The sequence below is a fragment of the Carlito syrichta genome, unplaced genomic scaffold (genome assembly GCF_000164805.1).
Source record: "Carlito syrichta isolate Samal-C Ts95f unplaced genomic scaffold, Tarsius_syrichta-2.0.1 Scaffold308139, whole genome shotgun sequence".
NCBI classification, from domain to species: domain Eukaryota; kingdom Metazoa; phylum Chordata; class Mammalia; order Primates; family Tarsiidae; genus Carlito; species Carlito syrichta.
The window spans coordinates 183,506-209,569 of NW_007252235.1; positions in this window are offsets into that span (position 1 = coordinate 183,506).

Consider the following 26,064-nt stretch of genomic DNA (forward strand, 5'->3'; position numbering starts at 1 on the left):
GCTGGGATTACAGGTTGAACCACTGAGCCCAGCCAACATTTTTTTTTTATCCAGTGCAGTTTCAATGGGCAGTTTCAATGGTTCCATGTTTTTACTATTGTGAATAGTGCTGCAGTAATCATGCATGTGCAGGTATCTTTTTTGTAGCATGATTTGATTTCTCCAGATATATTCCCAGTAGGGGGATTGTGGGGTCATATGGAAGGTCAACATCTAGTTCTTTTAGAAATCACCACACTGTTTTCCAAAGAGGTTGCACTAGTTTGTGTTCCCACTAGCAGTGTAGAAGTGTTCATCGTTCTCTGCATCCTCTCCAACATCTGTTGTTAGTTTTATTAATGATGGCCATTCTTACTGGGGTTGGGTGGTATCTCAATGTGGTTTTGATTTGCATTTCTTTGATGATTAGTGAGGCTGAGCACTTTTTCATGTATCTGTTGGCTACTCATATATCTTCTTTTGAGAAGTGTCTATGCATGTCTTTTGCCCACTTTTTAACGGGGCTGTTTGTTATTATCTTTTGGCACTTTTGAGTTCCTTGTAGATACTGGATGTTAGGGCTTTGTCAGATATACAGTTGGCAAATATTTTTTCCCATTCTGTGGGCTGTCTCCTCACTCTCTTGATGATTTCTTTTGCTTTGCAGAAGCTTTTTGGTTTGATGAGGTCCCACTTGTCTATCTTATTTCTTATGGCATGGGCATTTGGGGTTCTGATCAGGAATTGGTTGCCTATTCCAATATCTGCAAGCATGTCTCTTGTGTTTTTCTAAGATTCTTATAGTTTGAGGTTTTACATTTAGGTCTTTGATCCATTTAGGGTTGATTTTTGTAAGGTGATAGGTCCTGTTTCAATCTTCTGCATGTGGTCAGCCAATTTTCCTGGCACCGTTTACTGAATAGATTCTCCTCTCCCCAGTGGTTGTTGGTGGAGGCTTTGCTGAAGATGAGTTGGCTGAGAAATTGAGGTTTTGTTTTCAGAATTTCTATCCTGTTCCATTGGTCCATATGCCTATTCTTGTACCAATACCAGGTTGTTTTGATTGCTGTTGCCTTATAGTAAAGTTTAAAGTCTGGAAGTGTGATATCTCCTGCTTTGTTTCTTTTGCTAAGAATTGTTTTAGTTATTCATGGTCATTTATGTTTCCCTATGAATTTCTGTATTGTCATTTCTAGGTCTGAGAAGAATGATGTTGGTAATTTAATCGGTATTGCATTGAATCTGTAGATTGCCTTTGGTAGGATGGACGTCTAAACAATGTTGATTCTTCCTATCCATGACCATGGAATAAGTTTCCATTTGTTTGTGCCTTCTTGGATTTCTTTTCTTTTTTTTTTTTTGAGCAGGGTTTTGTAGTTTTCATTGTAAAGTTCTTTCACTTCTCTGGTTAGGAAGATGCTGAGGTATTTCATTTTTTGCGTGGCTATTGTGAATGTGATAGTGTATTTTATTTACTTCTCTGCCTGCTTGTTGTTGATGTCTTTTGCACATTTATTTTGTACCCCGAGTTTTTGCCAAATTCCTTTATCAGTGCAAGCAGGTTTTTGACAGATTCTCTTGGACTTTCAAGGTATAGGATCATATTGTCAGCAAAAAGGAATAACTTATCTTCCCTTTCCCTATCCGGAGACTCCTGATTTCCTTCTTTTGTCTAATAGTTCTAGCTAGGACTTAAAATACAATGTTGAAGAGGGATGAGAGTGGGCAGCCTTGTCTTGTTCCAGTTTTCAGGGAAAATGCTTCCAGTCTTTGTCCATTTAACAATATACTGGCTGTGGGTTTATCATAGATGGTGCTTACTATTTTGGGGTATGTTCCTTCTATACCTAGGTATCTGAGGGTTTTTATCAAGAAGGGTGCTAGAATTTATCAAAAGCTTTTTATGCATCTAATGATATAATCGTGTGGTTCTTATTTTTATATCTGTTGATGTATTTAATTTCACTTATGGATTGAGGATGTTGAACCAGCCCTGCATCCTGGGGATGAAGCCTCTTGGTCATGGTGGATGAGTTTCGAGATGTGTTGTTGGATCTGATTTGCCAGAATCTTGTTGAGAATTTATGCATCTAAGTTCATTAGGGATATTGGCCTGTAGTTCACTTTTCTTGTTGGCTTTTTACCTGGTTTGGGAATCAGTGTGATGTTAGCGTTGTAATATGATTTGGGGGAAATTTCATATTTCTCAATTGCCTGGAATACTTTTAATAGGATTGGTATCAGCTCCTTCTTGTACGTTTTGCAGAATTCTACTGGAAAGCCTGTGGTCCAGGGCTTTTATTTGTAGGTAGTTTTCTTATGAAGTAGTCAATTTTCTGGGTTGTTATTGGTCTATTTAGTATCTCAATGTCTCCTTGTTTCAGCCTTGGGAGGTCGTGGGATGTCAGAAAGACCTCCATTTCATTTAAGTTATCAAGTTTGTTTTTATATGAGTGTGCCTAGTAATCTCTGATAATGCTTTGTATTTCTTTGGGGTCAGTTGTGATTTGATCTTTTGCATCCTGATTGTGTTTATTTGGGCTTTTTCTCTATTTTTCTTGGTCATTCTGGTTAGGGGTTCATCAATCTTGTTTATTCTTTCAAAGAACAAGCATTTTGTTTTGTTGATGTTTTCTATGACATATTTGTCTTCTATGTCCTGTATTTGGGCTTATCTTTGGTGATCTGGATTCTTCTGCTAAAGCTAGGGTTTTGGTAGTCTTGTCTTTCAGCTCCCTTAGGTGTTTTGCTAGGCTGTTAACTTATGATCTTTGCATTTTCTTTCTTTTTTTTATTTTTTGAGTTGGAGTCTCACTCTGTCACCCAGACTGGCTGCTTCCGGCCACCACAGCCTCAACCTACCAGGCTCCGGCTATCCTTCCACCTCAGCCTTCCAAGTAGCTGGAACTACAGGTGTGTGCTACCACACCCAGCTAATTTTTTATTTATTGTAGAGATGAGGTCTCACCAAGTTGCCCAGGTGGGTCTCGAATCTGCAGGCTCAGGCAATCCACTCACCTCAGCCTCCCAAAGCACGGGATTACAGGCTGAGCCACCGAGCCTGGCTTCTTTCTTTTTTTTAGTCAGAGTTTCAATCTGTTCCCCAGACTAGAGTGCAGTGGCATGCTCATGGCCACCTAGTGTCAAACTGCTGGACTCTGGCAATCCTTCTGCTTCAAGTAGTCAGAACTACAGACATGCGCTACCAAACTTGGCTAATGATTTATTGTAGAGATGAGGTCTTGCTAAGTTGCCTGGGATGGTCTCAAACCTGCAGGCTCAGGCAATCCACTCACTTTGGTCTTCGAAAGTGCTGGGATTACAGACTGAGCCACTGAGTCCGGCCTTTCCATTTTTTTGAAATGCATTTTTAGAGATATAAATTCCCCTCTTAGAACTTTTCATGGCTTCTCAGAGGTTTTGGTAAGATGTGTCTTTGTTTTCATATATTTCCTGGAATCTTTTAATTTCTGTGTTGACTCAGTAGTCATTCAGTATCATGCTGTTTAATGTCCATGTCTTTGTGGGGTTTGGGGGAATTTTATTGGTGTTGATATCTATTTTTATTCCACTGTGGTCCGAGAAGGTGCATGGCAGTATTCTGATCTTATGAAATTTGTTTATGCTTGATTTATGGCCAAGGATGTGATTGATCTTGGAGTATGTTCCATGTGGTGATGAGTAGAATGTATATTTTGTGGCAGTTGGGTGGAGTATTCTGTAGGTATCTCTTAAGTCCATTTGATTGAGCATCAAATTGAGGTTCCAGATCTCTGTTGATTTTTTTGCCTTAGTGATCCATCTAGGGTTGTTAGTAGGGTATTTAATTTAAGCTATAATAGTGTTAGAGTAAATATCTTTTTAAGATTACTTAGCACTTGTTTTGTAAATGTTGGTGCTTCTGTGTTGAGTGCATGTATGTTTCAGGTGGATATTTCTTGTTGATGGATTGAACCTTTTATCATTATGTAGTGTCCTTCCATATCTTTTTAAATTTTTGACAGCTTAAAGGTTGTTTTGTCTGATATTAAGATTGCAAATCTTGCCTTCTTTTGTGATATATTTCCCTAGAAACTAATTTTCTATTCTCTTTCTTGAGTCTGTGTGCTTCCTTTGTGGTGAGATGAGTTTCCTGGATGCAGCAAATTATTAAATTTATTTTAATCCAGTTTGCCATTAGGTGTCTTTTCAGTGGTGCATTTATCTATTCATGTTCAGGCTCATTATTGAAATGTGATTGTTTATCCCTGTTATGAGGTTCTTATAAAGTTTTTTCTTTTTATTTTTTGGGAGGGGTTGAAGTATGTGTGTGTTTTCAAGTTTACAGTTGTGATGTATTTTCTGTTGATTCTGTGTTCTGCTGTTCTCTTGGGAAATGCATAGTCATTCTTTGTTTTCTTTCTTCTGTGCTTAATACCTTTATAAGCATCTCCTGTAGAGATCTCCTGGTCTGAAAGCTGCATAGTCTTAGGGATTGGATGTCTGAGAAGGATTTTAATTCTCCATTGCTGATTAAGCTGAGCTTGGTTGGGTAGGAAATTCTTGGTTGAAATTGTTTATATTTGAGGACGTTGAATATTGGACTCTAGTCCCTTCTAGCTTGTGGTGTTTCTGCCAATTGATATGCTCCAGTTCTCACTGGTTTTTCCTGGTAGATAGTCTGACCATTCTTTCTTACTGCCTTTAGAATTTTTTCATTTGTGCATGCTTTGTGTAGGCAAATTACCATGTACCTAGGAGTTGATCTTCTCATTTGACGTCTTGCAGGGGTTCTCAGTATCTCTTGTGTTTGGATGGTCACATCTATGGTGTGATGGGGAAAGTTTTCTTGGATAACCTACCAGAATACTTGCTCCAAGGTATTCTCCATTTCCCTTTCTTCTTCTGGGATACCAATCAGGCATAGGTTCAGTCTTCTGATATAATCACACATCTCTTGGAGGTTTTGTTCTTTCTGTGTTTTCTATGTTTTTTACAGACTTGGTTAATTCCATATTTTGTCTTCAAGTTCTGAAATTCTTCTGCTTGATTAATTCTACTTTCCATGCTTGTCATTTTGCTATTTCCTTGATGGCCAAAATCTCTGTTACAAGTTCTTTCAGTGTTGCATCTTGTCTTTCTTGAGTCTTATTCACTCTTTCCATCCACTCCCTAATCCCTGTTGTATTCAGGGGCCAGTAGTCGGTGACTTCCATTGTTTGGGCTCTGAGGTCTGATTTTTCAGAAATTTTCTCTTTACAATACTGGGAATTACCTGGGTTCTTCTATTGATTTTTCCTCATCTGCGGCAGATCTCTTTCTTTTCTCTTTAGTTTCATTATTCAGTGGCAATGGGAGAGGTTTTCACTTCTGATGTTTACTCAGTTCTCTAGTCTTACCTGATCAGGGTTTTGCATTTGTTCTAGTTGGAAACAGAGCTGTGGGTAGGAAGCTTTGTCAAGAGCAATGTCTCTTGTAGTTTTGAGAGTCAAATAAGGTAGAAGATGAGGAGCTAGTATTCAAAAACTACTTGCCAATCACAATGTTCGCTAAATGTGGTATGGGTTCCTTGAAACCCACTCTCCACCACCACTCTATATGACAATGCAATTGGTAGGTGTGTGTACAAGATATAGTAACAGCAGTGAGGAGTTCAAGATATAGTAACAACAGTGAGGAGAACAGAGAAAAGTAGAATGAAAAAAGATGGACAAAATTTTTTTTAAAATTGAAAAAAACACAGAACAACAAGCAGAAACCAAAGCAAAAGATATTACATACACACACCAAAACAAATTGGAATAACAACAAAGCAAAACAAAACAAACAACCAAAAAAACCCAAGAAAACCAAACACACACACACACAGACCACACACACACCCCCAACCCAAAATGACAGGAGAGGAAAAAGAGAAAAAAAAAGAATAGAAAAAAATGAATTCAAATTGACCCTTCACACATGTATTTACACACAGATTAAACTAAAAAAAGGGAAGAAAAAAAGCAAAAACAAACTAAAAAATTCTGAAAGATGAACACTCAATCCTTCACATACACACATAAACAGAAAACCAAAAATGAAAGAAGAAAGAAAAAAAAAAGAAAGAAAAAAGGGGGTGGGGAATCTGTGGATCGAACCCTCATATATACATTCATACAAAGAGGGGAAAAAAAAACTAACAACAACAACAATAGCGAAGACCTGCCCTCTTGTGGCAGTTTCCATAGTTGTTCCTCTCAGCTGCCCCTCTATTATCTCCTGCAGAGCTTTGGCCTCATTTACATCTCCCCAGTGTCTGGCCCAAGGTAGGAGGAGGGGGCAGTGGGGCTGAGTGGGGCTTTAGTCCTCCCCTCCCACTCTAGTATGGTCAGGGGTTTCTCCTCCAGTGGGGTGGTATGGGATTGTGTCTTCTCCAGGTACTGGTGGGGGGCACCCAGTCAGGCTTATCCTGGAGTGGAATCTTCCTATTGTAGCTGATGTCCAGGTTCCATCTGGGTTCATCCCTCTCAGTTGTGCCCCAGTGGAATGGGTCTGACTTTCAAAGGATTGCTGGAGAGGAGGGTGTTGGGTCAGTCCTGGATTCACCACTGATTTCTTTGGAGGTCTTTCTTATCCTTCTCTGGATACACCTTTTGTCCCAAAATTGAATGAGGGTATGGGGTAGGGCACCTGATAGTCAGCACTGGTCCTGTCCCTCCAGAGTTTGTGTTTTCAGGAGCCCTGAGTAGTTAATTTGCCAGTCACAAAGATTGAGTTGGGTCTGTCACTCTGTGGTGAGCAAGCTGGAGCACTTTCCTGCCCAGTTTTCAAGATGATGGCAGGGTGCCTCCTTTGTCTTCTTCAGTGTGGCTCTGCCTCTGGACTCTCTTGCTGTGCTCCCTCCACTGCCCTTGCTGCCAGTTTCCAGCCAGGCACTGCAGTGGTGAGGCAGAGCCTGGAGCCAGCAATCTCTCCCAGTAGCTTCTTCTTGAGAAGGGCTTTGTTGATTTTAATAAAATGGCACTTGGCTTCTGTGCCCCAGGTAGTGCTAAGGACCAAGCAGAGCAGCTGTGGCACCAGCTGCTTCAGCAGGAAAGCCCTGGCCATTTGCTCCCGAGTTCCTACTCAGCTACTCACATGCCCATTTACTCACCAACATGTATGCAAATTTTTCCATACACTCACTCACACTGGGACTCAGTCCAATTGGCTTCACCATCTTCCCAAGAATCCTACCTTAATTTCTGAGGGGAAAAAAAATGCTGGTCTCCAAGCAGCATCTTCCATGGGCAAGATAGAGTGAAGTAATTTCCTCCTTTATCCCCCAAACTGGACTCAGTATTAGTGCAGCCACACCATGGTGCCTTTCTGAGTAGAGCATCCTGAGATGATGGCTTTCTTACCAGCAAGCTCCCATCTAATATTGTGGATTTATTCTTACATGTTTAAACTTAGTCACTTTCAAAGTTCTCTCCATTTGATGCAATACACCCATTGAGACATTTTTTCCACTGATCAAAACAGTTTTTGAACTTGTCATTTTTGATGCCTTTTACTGCTTCTGCAGGTTTTTGTTTTGCCTCTTCCACACTGGCAAATGTTTCCCTTTGAGGACTTTCTTCATCCAGGGAAACAAAGAAAAAAAATTGACTGAGGTGAGATTGGGTAAATGGGGAGGGTGGGGTATGGGGGTCAAGCCATTGTGGTAAAAAAAAAAAAACAACCTACCAAACAGCGCACTGTGGGCAGGTGCACTCATAAGTCAGCCATCATGAAATGGGCAAATGCTTTGGAAGACTTTCCCAAAAAAATCACTGAAGCTGGATGCAGCCTTTCACAACAACACTAGCTGTTATACTCATGCTGATGGGTTCTTTGAACACTTTTCTAGTGTGGGAAACCTGTACTACAAGAGGCCCACCCTCCCAAAATTTCTGGTTGGGGGTGTCCCACTTGTATGTCACTGGTAATATAAGTTAACCTTGATCTTTAAACATACTCAACACTATTCTCATCATCATCACCCAACTGATCTGAATGGAGGTTCTCTAAGAGAATCTCAGATATGATCATTTTACAAACTTGACAAATAATTAATTAAATTCTCAAGAAGGCAACTACAGTGTCAAGAGTGAAAATGGAACCTTAGGTCATTGAGAAAGAAGTAACAGCTCCCAAGAGCACATATAAAATGGATTTCATATTTCCATAACATTATGCTTCACAGGAGTTATGATATAGAATACATACAGATGCTTCTCAACTTATGATGGGATTATATACAATAAACCTATTGTAAGTTGAAAATATCATAAGTTGGAAATGTATTTAATACACCTAACCTATAGCATAGCCCTGCCTATCTTAAACATGCTTAGAACACTCACATTAGCTACAGTTGGGCAAAATCATCTAACACAAAGTACATTTTAAATAAAATGTTGAGTACATCATATGACTTGTTATTCAATAATTACCTGACTAGTAACATTCAATATTATTCACTAAAAAAAAGTGAAAAACAGATTGGTTGTATTGGTACTCAAAGTATGGTTACTACTGAATGAGTATTGCTTTTGTACCATCATAAAGTAAATAATTCTAAGTCAAACCATCATAACTAGGGTACTGTTTGTACTGTCAAATAAATTGTTGTATGACTGGTTAACATATGTTGGAGAAAATACACTGGTAAAAGAAACATGGAAAATCATTTATCTGTGCTTAGAATATGTTATAAACCCAAACTTGTTCATCTTATTTTTTTCTGTAACTATTTATAGTTACTTTTATTTATCAATTCAGTATATGTTCATTGAAAATCATTTTATCAAGATAAAGAAAAATAAAGTTGCCCTCCAGAGACAGTCACAAATAACATTTCATTCTCCTTAAACACACAACACAATGGATCACACTGTGCTGTTTTGAAGTCTTTTTCTATTGAACATTTTTCTTTAATATTAAAGTGTAGTAAACATTTCTTCTACAATATATTTGTAATAATTGTATTAGTTTGTTCTACTTATTTACTGTATAATTTATTTAATGACTTTTCTTTGGATATTTATGTTGTTTCTAACTTTTCAATATTGAGAAGCAGTACTATAACACACACTTGTCTAGCTTCAATTATCTCCTTAGGGAAAATGTTTAAAAATAAAATTTCTGGCTCAAAGGGCACACAGAAGTCTAAAGCATCTGATGTTTGTTACCAAATTAGTCTCTGGAAGGTTTAATACCAATCTATCTATGAATATTTTAACCTTAAAAAATAGAGCAAGTTGCCAGGAGATTCTCATTCCATACAATGGGCAAGTATCTAGTTTTCTTATTTGAAAATTTCAGAACATGACACAAGATTGAGTACAGAAGATTTCAGGCCTAGTAACTGACATCAGCATCAACATTTAGGCTATGCATTTTGTACAGTCTCTCTCTCTCTCTCTCTCACTTTCTATTCTTTCTCCCACTCAGAAAGAGGTGATTTTTTTCCTTACTAGAAAGACAAATATACTTATGGAAAAATATCTTGCAAAAGTCTTTTACTGGTGTCTAGGAGCATAATAAATTAACGGGGAAGAGGATGTTAATTAGCAGAAAGAACAATAAGAAGAAAAAAGCATTTCATAAGAGGTCTGAGGCAGAAAAATTAGAGTGGTTACATATTATAGTGGGCATTGAAATGTAGACCTTCAACAGGCAGAAAGATCAGCATTTGAGAAGGGAACTTAGAAGGAGACTTCTTCCCTTACCTTTGCTTTCTCTATTTGATCATTAATCAAATATATGGCTACTAAAACTACAAGGAAAAGGACAATGAAGTCAGATATCCAAGAGGCCCTCCAGACTTAAAAGACTTTCTTGCTAGTTCACTTTTGTTAAGACCACATGTGGTTAAAAGACAGAATGTATTAAAGATAGGAATAATTAGACGGAAATTGTAAGTGCGTGTGCACAGGGGAATGTGAGCGGAAGATAGATGTGCAAAAATGCTGTGTTTAAATTGCAAAACAAAACTATTTTAAAAGAATTATTCCCTCCTGTCTTAGTCCATTTTGTGCTGCCAAAACAGAACACCCAAGCCTGGATAACTTATAAATAATAGAAATGTATTTCTCACAGTTATGAAGACTAGGAAGTCCAAGATCAAGGCACTAATATCTGATGAGGGCCTTCTTGCTTCTTCATAACATGGTGTAAATGCAAATAGAGGGTGAGAGAGAGAGCAAGAGATCAAAGTTGCAGCCTCAAACCTTTTATCTTATTTATTTGTTTAACATTAAATAAATTATTTTGTACATTTAAGGTATACAACATGGTATAGGATACATGTTTATAGTAGGATGGTTACTATAGTGGTACAGAATAACATATCTATCATTTCATTTTAAAGACTGAGGCTGAGTTGTAGTATATGGTGAAAGATGCTCTGACAAACCTGGGGGTCACATAGTATCAAAACTGGCTCGTGCTGCAAGAGGAGCACCAGAGCTTGCGCATAACCACAGCAACTTTTCCATAAGTCTGGGGCGACAACCATCTCGTTTTTTGAGTGCCATGATCAAAGTCACCTAAGGTCACCTTATCAATTGAAAGATTTAACTTCTTCAAAAGATCAGCCTGAAGGTATGGGTAGAACAGTTATTTACACAATTTTAGGGTTGGCTAGTTCTGCAAATGCCTCTTCGACATTCCTCCTGCTTTAACATGGTTCTAGAACCCGCCTCCCTGTCTCCTACCTCTCTCTTCTTCCTTTGTGATCTAGACACTAGTTTGAGACAATCTTCCCCTTACAACCAGAATCACCTCTGCTCTCTCAGTTCTATTTCAGCCCCTTTTCTTTTGCTTCCAGCCACCAAATCTCTCATCTCTCTAGGAATGGAGCCAGCACCTGCATTTTTAATAAGCTACCTCTCCCCATCCCAAGAAGATTCTTTAATTTTTTAAAATTGGCACATAATAATTTTACATACTTATGGGGTACATAGTAATGTTTTGATACATACAAACATTATGTGTAGGGATCAGATCAGGGTAAATAGTATACCCATAATCTCAACCATTTATCATTTCTTTGTTGGAAATATTCAATATCCTCTACTCTAGCTATTTAAAAATATATATTAGTATTAACTATAGTTATTCTACAGTGCTACAGAACATTCTAGCACTTATTGCTCCCACTTAACTATAATTGTGGATCCTTTTACAAATTTCTCCCTATCCCTTGATTTCTCTTACCTTAAGCCCTTTTATAATTAGCATTAACCCATTCATGAGGGTGGTAGAGCCCTCATAACCTAAACACCTCCCATCAGGCACCTCCTCCCAACACTACTGCATTTGGAATTAAGTTTCCAGCACATGTTTTTTGGGGACACTCAAACCATTGGACCTGTGGTATTGCAATTTTCTAAGAGAATCTTTTAAACATTTACTAATGTGATATCATAAACCATGATATTAGTTGATGACTAAGGTCAAATATGAAAAACAATTGTTTTATAAAAATTATTTTCTTACATTTATTCCTTCCTTCCTTAACCAAAAAGATTCTCTCTCTTTTATCAAATCCATGTTACTTCATTTGTCACAAATTTTGACTCTGATCTTAAAGATATAAGACATATAATTTTGGAAACAACATTGTGAGGCATGGGTACAAGGTAATTGACATTTACTGTAATAATGGCAAACATAGGAATTACTTATTTACAAAGTATACGTTAGAGTATGAATATACTCCTGAATCTTTACAAATAGCTCCTTTGTTCTTAATTTAACAAATGCTGACTAAGAATTAACTTTGTGTCAGTCATTATCCTAGGCACCAAGAGTAAACAAATAGACTTTAACTAAGACATAGTAAGCTATATCTGATCCCTTGTACTTTATTGCCACTGATGCACTTAAACAACAGCCATAACCAGTCTTCTGTCTATGGAGAAGTATTGCTAAGAGTAGTGAAAATTGTTCATGGTCAAGGGAGGAAGCCAAGAGAGAACGCATTTTCTTCTGATCATTTCAGGCAGTAAATTCTCCCAAACTCAGAGTTATCCAGACAGGTTGACCCTTCTGAGACGTCTACTAACAACCTCTTGTTTGGAAAAGTGCAACTAATTTGAATGTGTGTGGAAGCTACCAGAGCATCCTGTATCCCACTAATACAACTGAAGGGCAGGTAAGATGACCATTTTCATTTATACTGCCTTTGAAAGAAGCAGGGAGTATCCAGCTCTGAAGATAATAATCCAGGTCAGTGAATCCCATAAAAACAAAAGACATGTTCAAATAAGCAATAATCCTGAAAGCTACTAAGCAGATATTTTTTAATACCTAAAACTCTTTTAATAGAAGCACTTAAGAATAAAATATAACCACTCATATAAATGGAGATAAAAACAATTGACTATTTTAAAAATCACTTCAGGATAAAATAAAGGCTAAGTAAAAAGTTGCAGTTAAAGTTTCTGAATAGAATACAAATGTTCTAAACAATATAGAAGCAGCAATTTGACTAACAAAAACAGATTGATAGAACGAGAAGGAAAAAGTGATATAAAACAACTTAAGTGAATTGGTTGACACATCTTCCACAGTGAGGATGTTAAAAATATATTGTCAGATGGGTACAGTGACTCACACCTGTAATCCCAGCACTTTGGGAAGCCGAGGCAGGAGGATTGCTTGAGTGCAGGAATTCAAGACCACCTGGGCAACGGAGCAAGATCTCATCTCTAAAAAAAAATAAATAAAAATAAAAAAATTATCCAGGAGAGGTGGCACACACCGCAGTCTCATTTACTCGGGAGGCTGAGGCAGAAGGATTTCCTGAGGCCAGGAGGTTGAGGCTGCAGTGAGCCATGATCATTCTAGCCTGGGTGGCAGAGTAAAATTCAGACTCAAAAAAAAAAAAAGAAAAGATGTTATTGTTTTAAGGTGGTTACTTAAGAAAGTGATATGATATGTTAGTTAAAAATAGTAACAGAAAATAACCAAAATAATAATATAACCACCAAAAATCAGTTGAGGGAATTCCTCATCTCAGTGGGAGATGAGAGATAGTATATTAATTCTTCATTTTTATAATAGAAATCTATATTTCTACAGATGCTGCCTAAAGTTGATAAGTAGAGGAATAAAAATTTAAATAATATCATGTTACAAACATTAGAATTCACTAAAAAAAATGAATTTCCAAATTATTAGAAAAAACACATATAAGAGTAAACAAAACATATCTATATAGAACAAAAGATTAAACTCTAAAAAAGTCACATGTTCTCACTCATAAGTGGAGACCCTGAACATCTAGCATAATACTACAAGAAAGTGATTGGCAGTAACCGGACACTGCCAGGGGACGAAGGGAGAGGGGGACACATAACATGAATAAGGGTACCTGATCCTAATTCAGGAAAAGTAAGGTCGATTGGGAGGCCCAAACTTTACCTGTATGTAAACCAATCCTGACTTGTACCCAACATCTTTAAAATAAAAAGAAAAATGAATAAAATCTAAAAAAGTATTGAAAACAGAAGGCATAAAACAAAATGGCAGAAAAATGATCAAACACAAGTGCAAATAGTATAAGCATAAAAATGTAAGTGTAAATAGTATACAGATAATATAAATAGTGCATAGATAAAAATAAAACTGAACTATGTTTATTAGACAAAATACATAGCACAATAAAGGGACTGAAATATACCAGGAAAATTTTACAAAAATCAGGAATTTTGATGTTAATATCAGATAATGCTAAATTCAGGTAGATAACATTAAATAAGACAAGAAAGATGATTTATATTAATAAGTAGTTCATTAAGCTATTTATCAAAATAAATATACCATCAGAATTTGTAAATCGAAATGACAAGAAACACAAGAAAAGAAGGGATACACAATAATAACAGGAGACTTTAAAAGCTACATCATGACAGATCAAATAGATAAATAAATGATAATAGAAAGGACCTAAATAACTTAACTAATAAAAAGATATATTGAACTTTATACCCTGGAAGCAGAGAATACGCCTTGAATTCTGCCTTTGTAATATTTTACAAAACTTACCACAATTCTATAAAATACCTAATAAAACACAAATAGCATCCATGCTTTTAAGTGGTTTCTTAGAAACACTTTTAAGTGCTCAAATTCATTCATTTTAAAAAACATAAAAATATAAACACGATGCCATGTTTCATTTATCAGATTGGAAAGGGCCATCACGTTTGGTCATACACTACATTGTCAAAGGTCTGAGGAAGAGGGTGTATGATACATTCGATGGAAGTAAAAGTTAGTGAGCCCCCTTCACATGGGATTCAGAAACACCTCCCAAAATTTAAAAGTTATATTCCTTTTAACCTGGAAATTCTATTTTAGAAATGTAACATGCAGGTATACTCATATATTTACAAAAGGGTGTAATTAGTATGTTTATTGAGGTCTTGTTTATAACAAAAGCAACTGGAAATCATCCAATGTCTGTTTCTAAGAAACCTGTTAAATATGTCATATCCATAAAAAAGAATGTCCTGCTGTTATTCAGAAGTAAGAGGTAGATCATAGGCTCATGTGAATAGCTTTGCAAAACAAAACTATTAAGGGAAAATAAACAATGCCCAGAATGACTTTTGTTATATGCAGTCATGTTATAAACATTTGCATATGCACAGGAAAGTTCTTGAAGAATGCGAACACAAAAACCAATGGTAGTTGCTTCTGGAGAAAGGACAGTCATTCTGAAGTAGGAAAAAAAGTTGTTATTCACTGCATGTACTAATGTACTGATTTTTTAAACCATGTCCAAATATTAGATTTACACAGTTATCAGAAAGTACAAAACAATGAATAAGAGAGTCATCATATGTGCCGATGAGAACTTGCAGGAGGGTGCAAACATTTACATCAAAATTACAATGCGGTGTGAAAAATAACATCAGTTTCATCCAGATGAGGTGTAGAAGTGCCTAACTGCATCAGCCATTTTCTTATAAAAGCAGGGGAAAGGATTGCATGATGGTGTCCCCTCCATCTTTATTCTTCTTATTGTTAACATCTAGCTTTTTTGGAAAATAGACCTCATTCCATTCCACCTGAAACATGGAATTCAATGGCACCTAAAATGCCAGATTCTCATGAGCAAAGAAAGCAGATACCAGCAAAATCCCAAGAGGAACTATTTCTAAATAAAATATTTCTTCTCACTGTGAGGAAGAACCTTTCTTTAATGCACCTTCTCTGATTATTTCCCCCCATTCTCTCCTTTTATTTCTAGTCATCTTTGAGAATCATGCTCATGGTTTGCTGCTATAGATAATTAAATAAAGTATGCCTCATGCATATAGCCATGAGCCGTGTTTGTATTCGAAATGAATTCTCCCATCCTGGGTGATGGTCTGGTCCAATGGCTCTGTGTGCTCTGTGGCACTAGCTTTGCAGCTCATGTGACACAATGGTGGCGGTGCTATGGCAGTCAAGCTGAAGGCCATTTGCACAGTGTGACATGCCTCCTTGCTTTGTGCACTTCCAGTGGCTTTGATGATGTGATCATCAAATAGTCCATTGTTAGAAACAAGAGACCACTTCATCTTGACATGAACAAAAGGGGTGAATTACTGAAAAGCTTGAAGGAGATAAGTTTCTCACAATAAATAAACAGTCTGGGAAGCATTGACAACAATATAATCCTTTAGAAACACATTGATCTTTGGGTTTCTGTGCATTGTCTGCTGGAGTTCAGAATTCCATGCTTCTGGAGAAAAAAAAAGTAATGCTTAAATATACAAAACATAATAGCTTATTATAAGGTTGGATATACTGTGTTGGCTCCCATTTGACAGATTTCCCTCAAAAGCTTCAGAAATCTCATGTTGAATTTTGATGTCTTTAATTCTAAAATGTTCTTCCAATGCCATTGCATTCCTGCATTGTCACAAAAAGATGCTTGATTGGATTTTGTGCCGCTGAATGTCTCATTGCTCTGCTTTCATCTAGTATTGTCAAGAAATGTTTTGAAGTAGACTTATTTTCTGTATCTAAAGTTTATCTGTGTTACTACTAAAAAATTATATAAATTAATATAGTCAAAAAATAGAAAAAAAACTAGCTGTTTATTAGCTGATGGCACCTTTAAAGTTCTAGTTGGTAAAAGTGGAAAATATCTATAGCAGAAAATAATGCTTCACTATTATTTAACAGTTTGCAACAAAAGCCAAAGGAAAAAGAGAAATAAAATAGTCAGGGTAGAGATTCATAAATCTTTTGGAATGAAGATAAGAATTTTATCAACATTACATTCTACATTTTCAAAAAGATTTTTCACTTATATGAAGGTTATAAAAATGACAAATTAAAATGCAACTTATAATTTTGTATTATTCTATGTTTTGATCCTGTCATTAATTTTTCAACATGAAACTATACCTCTTTCTGTATTCTATAGCAGATAAAGTTTAGTTTGTGTTAAAAAAAATTGTAACGTTATTTTATCTTCAATTCAACTACCTACTAAGAGTATGTGTTATAACAACAGTATAAACATTATAAACTAAATAAAGATAAAACTTAATTTTATTCACTCTAATAATTTAATTTAACTTAATTTAATTAAATTTAATACAATGCTAAGTTAGTTTTAACCACTCTTTCTCAATAGAAATGTTTTTACACTCATGTTGAATTACTTTTTCTTTAGAGAGTTTTACTAATGCTCGTTTTTCTCTATCTGTATTTATATACCTTGTGAATTCTCTGCAACCAATTAATGATCCAGATTGGGTTTCCCTTGCCAAGTTGTGTACTAGTTCCTTCTACCCAGACTGCTTTCTTCATAAAATGAAAAATCATTTTAACATTGTCTTTAGCAAGACATATTAAGACAAATTGGCCCCTGAATGATAATGTAATACTTTTCTTTCTTTCTTTCTTTTTTTTTTTTTTTTGAGTGGGAGTCTCACATACTTTTCAAAGCCAAATGGAAATGAATTTCAGATTATCTTCTGTTTGCAATTATTGACACCACCGTTCATTCCATTACTACAGGTAATAAGAGCCAAGTTTCCTTTCTTTTACATGGTATCAAAGGTAATGTTTAACATCAAGGCTTTTTGCCAAGTTTGTTTGATTTCTGTTTCCAATCAACCATTAATCTACATTCCTTGACAAATGCTCAAGGTCAGTTTCCTGTCTTACAGCCATGGAAACCCTGTTCTGCTTGGTATTCCCAATATCTAACCCTGTGCCTTGCCAGCAGTGTATGCATATCTGGGTAACTACCAGCATACATGACAGAGAGTGTTCTAAACTCTCCGTGTGGTAACTAATTTAGTAATCATAACAAGAAGTCTTAATGGTAAGAATTATTACTATTTTCATTTGACAGGCGACAAAACAATTAACCTCTGTAATTTCTCCGAGGTCACATAACTAGTAAGTGGAAGAGTCAGCCTTTACATCCAGGCCCCAGATCCTGTGTTCTTAATCACTCTGGTATGCATTGTCTAAAAACATTCATTTTATAGAACTGACTGATTTAGTTGAGTACTTTTATAGATACCATGACCAAAATGCTGAAGGTGAGGGGTAAGAGGAAACTTGTTTGGCCAACGAGACCCGATAACTCAACAGATGTGGCAGTTAGATTATTTTCTCATTCAACTTCTAATTTGTTTTGTGTTTTTCTTTGTTTGTGTTGCTATAAAGGAATATCTGAGAGTGGGTAGTTTGTAAAGAAAATAACAAAAAGAAAATTGAGAAAAGGAAAGTATAACAAAAATTGAGAACCAAAGGACATGAGATTCCAGACTGGAGATACACCACTGAGTGCAAAGTGTAATCAACTAAAAAAAAAAAAGGCCACTTACCAAAGCACATCACTGTGAAATATCAGAACTTGAGTGATTTAGAAATAAACTTGAAAGTTTCCAGAAATCACTGAACCACACAGAGGATGGCATTGTACTTGTCAAAAGAAATGTTGGAAGATCTAAAGGGATGGAGAAATGCCTTTACAATTCCAAAGATGATGATTTCCAATTTAGTATTTCATACCCTTATACCTAGCCAAATAATCAAGGTTGAGAGTAGGATAAATATATTTTCAGATGTGCAAGTTCTGAGAACTCTCTTCCAAAGTATTCATTTTTAGTAATCTACAAAAAGATATATTCTCTCAACACAAGCTAGTGAACTAAGAAACAAGAAGCCATGGTGTCCAAAAAGTCAGGAATCCAATATAAAAACACAGGCATAATAGTAAGGAGAAAGTCCCAGGACAATAGTCATAGTAGCAAGTCAATAGATAGTGTCTATAATTGAAAAACCTTAAAGTGGCATAAAATGTTATTTAGAGATAATGAAGATGATTAATAGAGGAAAGAGCTTAAAGTATTCAAAAAGATGGTTTCCGGGGAGTGGGATTTAAAAACAGGAAGACTAGATTTGTTCCTTTTCATCACAAGCTTAAACTTAAAAGTTTTTCTTTTTTTGAGTTGGAGTCTCACTCTGTCGCCCAGACTGGAGTGCAGTGGCCGCTCCCGGCCGCCACAGCCTCGACCTGCTGGGCTCCGGCGATCCTTCCGCCTCAGCTTTCTGAGTAGCCGGCATTACAGGCACGTGCTACCACGCCCGGCTAATTTTTTGATTTACTGTGGACATGAGGTATGGGGAGCCAGCCCCCCAAAAGAGACTTTGAGGGTCCCTGGAAGGTGGGGCAGCGTCGGCGAATATTCTGGGAGAATAGAAGGGAAGAAAGAGACTGGACTCTGTCTAGTGCAGAAGCCGATTCTGTAGTAGGGAGAGACATTAAAAGAAAGCAAGATGGAGACATAGACATAAAGAGGAAGAAAGAGAAAGAAAGAAAGTGGACAACTGTTCAGTGAAATGAGCAGAAGCCATTTATTGGGAACAAACGTGAGTTTTTTATCCCAAATTTTCACATGTCAAATCACAAGACTTTCACGTGGGCACAAAGCCAGGTAGGTGAGGGGCATCCCCCACCCACCAGGCGTTTCCTTAGGAATGAGGAAGGGCAACCCCAATCAAATCACAAGAGTTTACATGAACACAAAGCCAGGTGGGGGGGGCATCCCCGCCCACCAGGCGTTTTCCCCAAGCATGAGGAAGGACAATCCCCAAATTATCTCACTGTTCCTTATGCTTGGTTTATGTTCCTCAAAAGCAAGACAACAGTTTTAATATCATAAAATCCTAATTATCAATAACTTCTAAAACTTAATGCATACCCAACACCTAATGACTGACTTAAATCCTAATACCTTTCTATTCTGTGCTAACTTTACCTGTACTATAAAAAAACTCTTAATTGTAGGTCAGACCAGTTCCTAAAGAATGTGGCCCAGTCCAAAATGGACGCTGGGCCCTTAGGAATGTGGCCCAGCCCAAAGTTCGTGCTGGGCCATTTCTGGTAACCCTAGATAAACATCTCATGCTGGAAACAGCTCTCTAAATGTATATACTAATTCTACAAATATATTTTTAAATCTTATAAAGAAGCTTGTATCATGTATAAGGCTCCCAAATGTGATCCGAGTTTGAACTATGTTAAGTTTAAAGCCGAAACCGCAGTCTGTGAGAAGCGGGAACAATGGATCCCTAGAGTCAGCCATGCCTGTCATATTCTCAGAACTTCATGCTTAGATCGTTAAAATCCCTAACAGTGGGTAATGCTGAACAACAAGGAAAGGAGGAGGGAATGGGCCTTCAGCTCCTGAACCAGCCTGGTGGTCTCAGGGTCTGCAGCCTGCCTGGATCCCTAATGCTCAGGCAGGCCTCCATGGCTGGCTCCCAACAATGAGGTCTCGCCAAGTTTACATTACCTTTGATACCATGTAAAAGAAAGGAAACTTGGCTCTTATTACCTGTAGTAATGGAATGAATGGTGCCGCGGGCTCAGTCTATCCGCTCACCTCAGCCTCCCAAAGGCACGGGATTACAGGCTGAGCCACTGAGCCCTGAGCCCGGCTAACTTAAAAGTTTTGACCTTTTAAGCTTCTTGTGCGACTATAAGTATACCTACAAAGTATACATATAAAATCAGTGTGGGGAGGAGTTATTGAAGGTGAAAAAAGGGAATATAAAAAGTGTGATTAATCCAACTGAGGATAACAAAGGAAGAAAAAAGAAACATAGAAAAGTCATAGAAATAAGAGCACAAAATAAGATTATAGAAATAAATCTAAAGTATAACTAATAATAATAAAGTGAATTAAACCAGTCAGATAAAAGATAAAGAGTCTCATATTTTATAAAATCCAACTCTGCTGTTTAAAAGATGAACTTAAAGCATAATAATGCCAAATATAGAAATTTCAAAGATGGAAAAGCAAACACTAACCAAAGGAAAGTTGATGCTGTTACAATAATTTCAAACAAAATAGATTGAAGGTAAAAGATTTAATAGGAAGAACTGAGTTCTCACATGTGGCTAAATTAAGCCATAATAATTCTGAATCCATGTGAGTCTAACAATGCAGCTTCAGACTGTAAAAAAAAAAAAAAATTGTAACGAATTCCAAGAAAAAGTGGAAAATATCAAAAGTTGAGAAAAATATAGCACATTTAAAAAATATAATTTACAATCTTGGGTGAACACGCTTCTGTGTATAGACATAATATAGATATAGATGTGGATAAGGAAATATATTTGTATCTTTATATGTGGTGTACTGGACTATCAACCTTGTTGCAAAGTACAAGGAGAAACTATCTTTCAACTTCTAAGAACTTTGCTCCTAAATGAAACATTGACAAGTTTTATAGCTCTTCTAGTCACTTTCAGGTAGTAAAAATACAGTCCAGTCCAATATAAACAACTCTACATTCTCATCCACTTTTAGACGATTCTTCTTTTGTAGCTCAGCTAACATGGTTCAAAACTTAAAATAAGAAAACAGGATGTGGTTGGCTCCTTTCCTCCTCCTTGGTATCGTGAATGTCATTTTGACCAATGGGGAAAGAAGGAAGGGCATACAAGGAGAACTAAGGAGAAAATTTTTTTCGGGCTTGCAGAGTCACAATCTGGTATGAAGTTCTGCTTTGTATTCCACACTCAAATTCTGGCTCTTTGTTTTTAAAGAGGCACTTCTGTGGCTTTTTAATTTTTTTAAAATTTTTTTAGGAGATCCCTCATTATTGCTTATGAATACAGTTTACAAACCCCCAGCTTAGGTGTTAAGTAATAGCAGTTCACCCTTCTGTTGTGGTTGACTTTCCTTCTAAGTAATGAATGCTCCTGGATGGTGTGCCCCTTGCCAGCATCCACAAAATCTTGAGAGAACTATATATTCACTTTTTGCCCTAACAGACTCTGAAAGTGCAGTTTATTTCTAGGCAGACCATTTTAGCCAGAAACTTACCTCTAGGATACATTTATTCATGAGCCAGATACTGATGACTATGTCCCCAGATTCTAGGGAGCACTTGTCTAGCTCTCTGATTGCTTCTGTCAAAATGTGCTCCTGGCTCTGATTTAAAAAAAGATAGCATTAGCACCATATCTGGAGAGAGGGAGAGAAACAATGACCTTCCAACTTTCTCTTTAAAGAGATATTGTACTTCTTATCTGCTTCTTTATCATCCATAACCAATTCCTTAGCCTGGTACCATATAGCATTGATGTAAGTGGTGATGTAAGTTTTGCCAGTCTCACTTTATATTGCCTGACAAAGATGCATATTGGCAACCTGTGAGACTTTGGCTGGAACACTGAGACAACAAAAAAAGTTACAGTGAAAATCTTGCTACACACACACACACACACACACACACACTCCTATCTACATTAAAAATTTAAACTATCAGCATGCATGCCAGTGTTGTGTTTAAAAAAATGCAAATGAAAATCTCAATACACATCAAAGAACTGACATGATGCAGACCGATTCTAGTATCTCAATGGAACAAAATGAGAACTCAAAAATAAAAAGATAAAATCCTCAAGATTGGAAAGTTTAAAACACAATTTTATATAAATCACACATTAAAGAAGATAATGGAAATTAGAAAATAATTGGATCAGAATTACCAAAAAAAAAATCCTATGTATCAAATTATGTGCACCTGAAGTTAAATGTAAAGAAAAATATAAATGTATATGTTTGGAAAAAACTGAACTTATATGGAGTAAGGTTTTAACTTTTACTAAATGCCAGTAGGATGTTGATTATAGATTTTGCTGTATTTGATTATTTATGCTCTTTGTGCCTTTTTTGAAAAACAATTCATTCTTTTTTCATTCTAATTTTGGGGATCTCTAATTTCTTATTCTTTGCTTGTTAAAATGAAAACAAGCAGAATATTTTCAAAATACTGTGATGCTGATATACATATTTTCATATTATTAAAATAAATAATTCCTTAAAAGCAATGTATTCTCTTTAAATAGGCATACATACGAGGGTAAATTTTCTCATTTCAATGGATCTTTAAAAAAAAATCTAGAAAAATTCAGTCTTAAGAATAAACAGCCAGCAATGGCAATCAGAAAGTTCCGAAAGAAAAGCAAAAAATGTTTAAGCTTTGAGCTCCCTCTAATGGCCCATAGGTAAATTTCCCAGAAACAATAGGATAACTTCATTTAAGTAATAAGTCTCTAATAAAGATGTTTAAAAGTTCTCAAAAGTGTTCAGATTGCAGCTTCACATTAAGTGAAGCATTCATGTGGTGAAAAACTGAGCATACTCAAATGTTGCCTTGGGAAAATCCTATTTGTTCTACCAACATTACTGATTAGAGACACATTATCTCTTAGTGGATGTGGATGTTTAAAAATGACATCGAGGATACGTACCTCGAAATTAAGAGTTTAAATTATTGCATTCACAGAATTTAGGTAGCACTGGTTGAGGGACAAAATGAGAACTCAAAAATAAAAAGATAAAATCCTCAAGATTGGAAAGTTTAAAACACAATTTTAAACTTTTCAACACAATTGATACAATTGTGTTGAATCTTTCATTTTGTGCTGGAGAAAATACAAGAAACCTATGACTGTATCACAGTTCAGGGGCACAGCACAGGTTCACTAAAAGATTGAGACCAAATTTTAGGACTATAGAACAATTTTCTTCACCTCAACTTCCTTCCTCATCAGTAGGGCTCCTGTAAGATTACAACTGAAAGAACTGCAAATCTCAAATGTTATTTAAGAAGTCATCTCCAGGAAAACCCAAAGACAACAGAGGAGACAAAAACAAGGACATCAGAGGAAATTTTCGCCTCCTACACCTACAGCTACTGCAAACAGTAAATTCAGTCTAACCTCTAGTCATAAAAACATAAAACCTCACACTAAAGATCTGTTTACCTCAGTTTTTTTTTAACCTGGCATTTCATGTTCAGCTTTCATGAAAAAATTACAAGGAATGATGAAAGGTGAAAAACACAGTCTGAAAAGACAAAGCAAGCATCACAACAAGACTTGCATATGATTGAGATTTTGAAATAATCAGATTGGGAATTTAAAAGAACTCTGATTAATATGCTAATGGTTCTCATGGAAAAAGTGAACAACATGCAAAACATGTGAGTAGTGTCAACGAGAAATGAAAACTCTAAGAAAGAATCAAAATAAAATGCTAGAAATAAAAAAAAATTATGTAACAGAAAGGAGGAATGCCTTTGACGATTCATCAATAGACTGGACATAGCTGAGGAAAGAAGCACTGAGAATAAAAAATTCCCGAACTGAAAAGCAAAGAGAAAAAAGAACAGAATATCTAAGAATTGTAGAACAATTACCAAAGGTATAAATACATGTTATGGGACAACCAGAAGGAGAAGAAAGAAGAAGAATCAAAAGCAACGTATGAAGAAATAATGACTGAGAATCTGTCCCAGATGAATGACAGACATCAAACCACAGATCCAGAAAGCTTAGAGAACACAAAGCAGGATAAATATCCCCCAAAAGTCTAGGCATAAAATATTCAAACCACAGAAAATCAAAGACAAAGTATCAAAAGAAGCCAAAGGGAAAAAACACTTTATCTACAGAGAAGCAAAGATTAGAATTACATCAATTTTCTTTTTATAAATCATGCAAGCAAGAAGAGAATCATGCAAAATAATTATGTTGAAACAAACAAAAAAAACCCTCCAATGTAGTCTGTACCCAGTAAACTTATCTTTTAAAAGTGAAGAAGAAAAAAATACTTTGTCAACAGACAAAAATGGAAGAATTTGTAACCAGTAGATCTATTTAGCATGAAATATTTTAAAATGTTCTACAGAAAGAAGGAAAATGACATAGGTCAGTAATCTGATTTAAAAAGGAAGAGTATTAGAGAAGAAATGAATGAATGCAAAGTAAAATGTTTTATTTTTATTAGTTGACTTAACAGCAGTTTGTTCAAAAGAATAATAGCAACAATGTATCCAACATTATAGCTTGTGGATAGGTTAAATGGATAATAACAGCAATGTTATAAGGGATGGGAGAAAAAGAAAGGGAATTTGCTTTACTAGTGAAGTGATATGGTATTATTTGAAAGTGTATGTGCTGCCTGAGCCCACGGGTTCGAGTCTCACCTGGGCAACTTGACGAGACCTCATCTCTACAATAAATAAAAAAATCAGCCGGGCATGGTAGCGTGTGCCTGTAATTCCGTCTACTCAGAAGGCTGAGGCGAAAGGATTGCTGGAGCCCAGTGGGTCGAGGCTGCAGTGGCCGGGAGCAGCCACTGCACTCCAGTCTGGGCAACTGAGTGAGACTCCAACTCAAAAAAAAAAAAAAAAAAAAGTGTATGTAAGTTAGTTTCTAATGTAAATTGCTAACTCTTGGGCAACCATTAAAAAAATAAATGGAAGTATAATTTATATGCTAAGGAGAGAAAATGGAAACACATAAAATGTTCAACTAAAATCACAGAAGACAGAAAAAGAGTGGAAGACAAAAAAGGAAACAAAGAACAGGGCATTAAATAGAAAACAGTAGCAATTATGGTAGACAGTAATTCAATTATATCAATAATCATGTGGAACATCATTGTCTAAATACATCACTTAAAGACAGAGTAGCACAGTGGATACAAAACAAGACCCAACTATATGTTGTCTACAATAAACCTACTTTAAATATAAAGACACAGATAGGTTAAAAGAAAAGGGATGGAGACAGATACACCTTGCTAATACTAATCAAAAGAAAGCTGGAGTAGCTATATCAATGTCATACAAAGCAGATTTGAGAGCAAGAAAGATTATCAGAGATAAAGAGGCACATTATACGATGATAAAGGGGTCATACGTCCAAAAAAGACATAACAATCCCTAATGCATATGCATAGAACAATGCAACATCAAATTGTGTGAGCCAAAAACTGACAGAACAGCAAGGAGAAATAAATGAACCCACTATTATAATTAGAGACTTCAACATCCTTTTATCAGTAGCTGGCAGATCCAGCAAGCAGAAAATCATTGAGGACATAGTCGAACTGAACAGCACCATCAATCAACTGAATCTAACTGGCATTTATAAAATACTTCAACAATTGCAGAGTACAGGTTCTTCTCAAGTGCACATGGAACATTTGCCAGAACAGACTACATTCTGGGCCATAAAATGTACCTTAACAAATACAAAAGTATAGAAGTCATAAAAAGTATATGCTCAGACCAAAATGGAATTAAACTAGAAATCAATAACAGAAAGATACTTGGAAAATTCCCAAGTGCTCGAGATTAAGCAATATACTTCTAAATAGCACAAGGGTCAAGGAAATCCCAAGGGATATTGAAAATATTTTGAATCAAATGAAAATAAAAACACAACTTATTCAATGTGTGGGAAATGCAGCAAAAGGAGGACTCAAAGGAAAATTTATAGCACTGAATGCATATATTAGAAAAAAGGAAAGATCTAAATCAATGGATAAAATCAATAAAATAAAAAGCTGATTTTTTAAAAAGATCAATAGAATGATAAAACTCTAGCCAGGCTTACTAAGGATAAAAAAAGAAAAGACACAAATTACTAATATCATAAAAATGGGATAATCACTATTGATTTTATGGATATTAAAAGGATAATAAAGTAATATTAGAAACAACTGTATGACCACAGATTTGATAACCTAGGTGAAATGAATG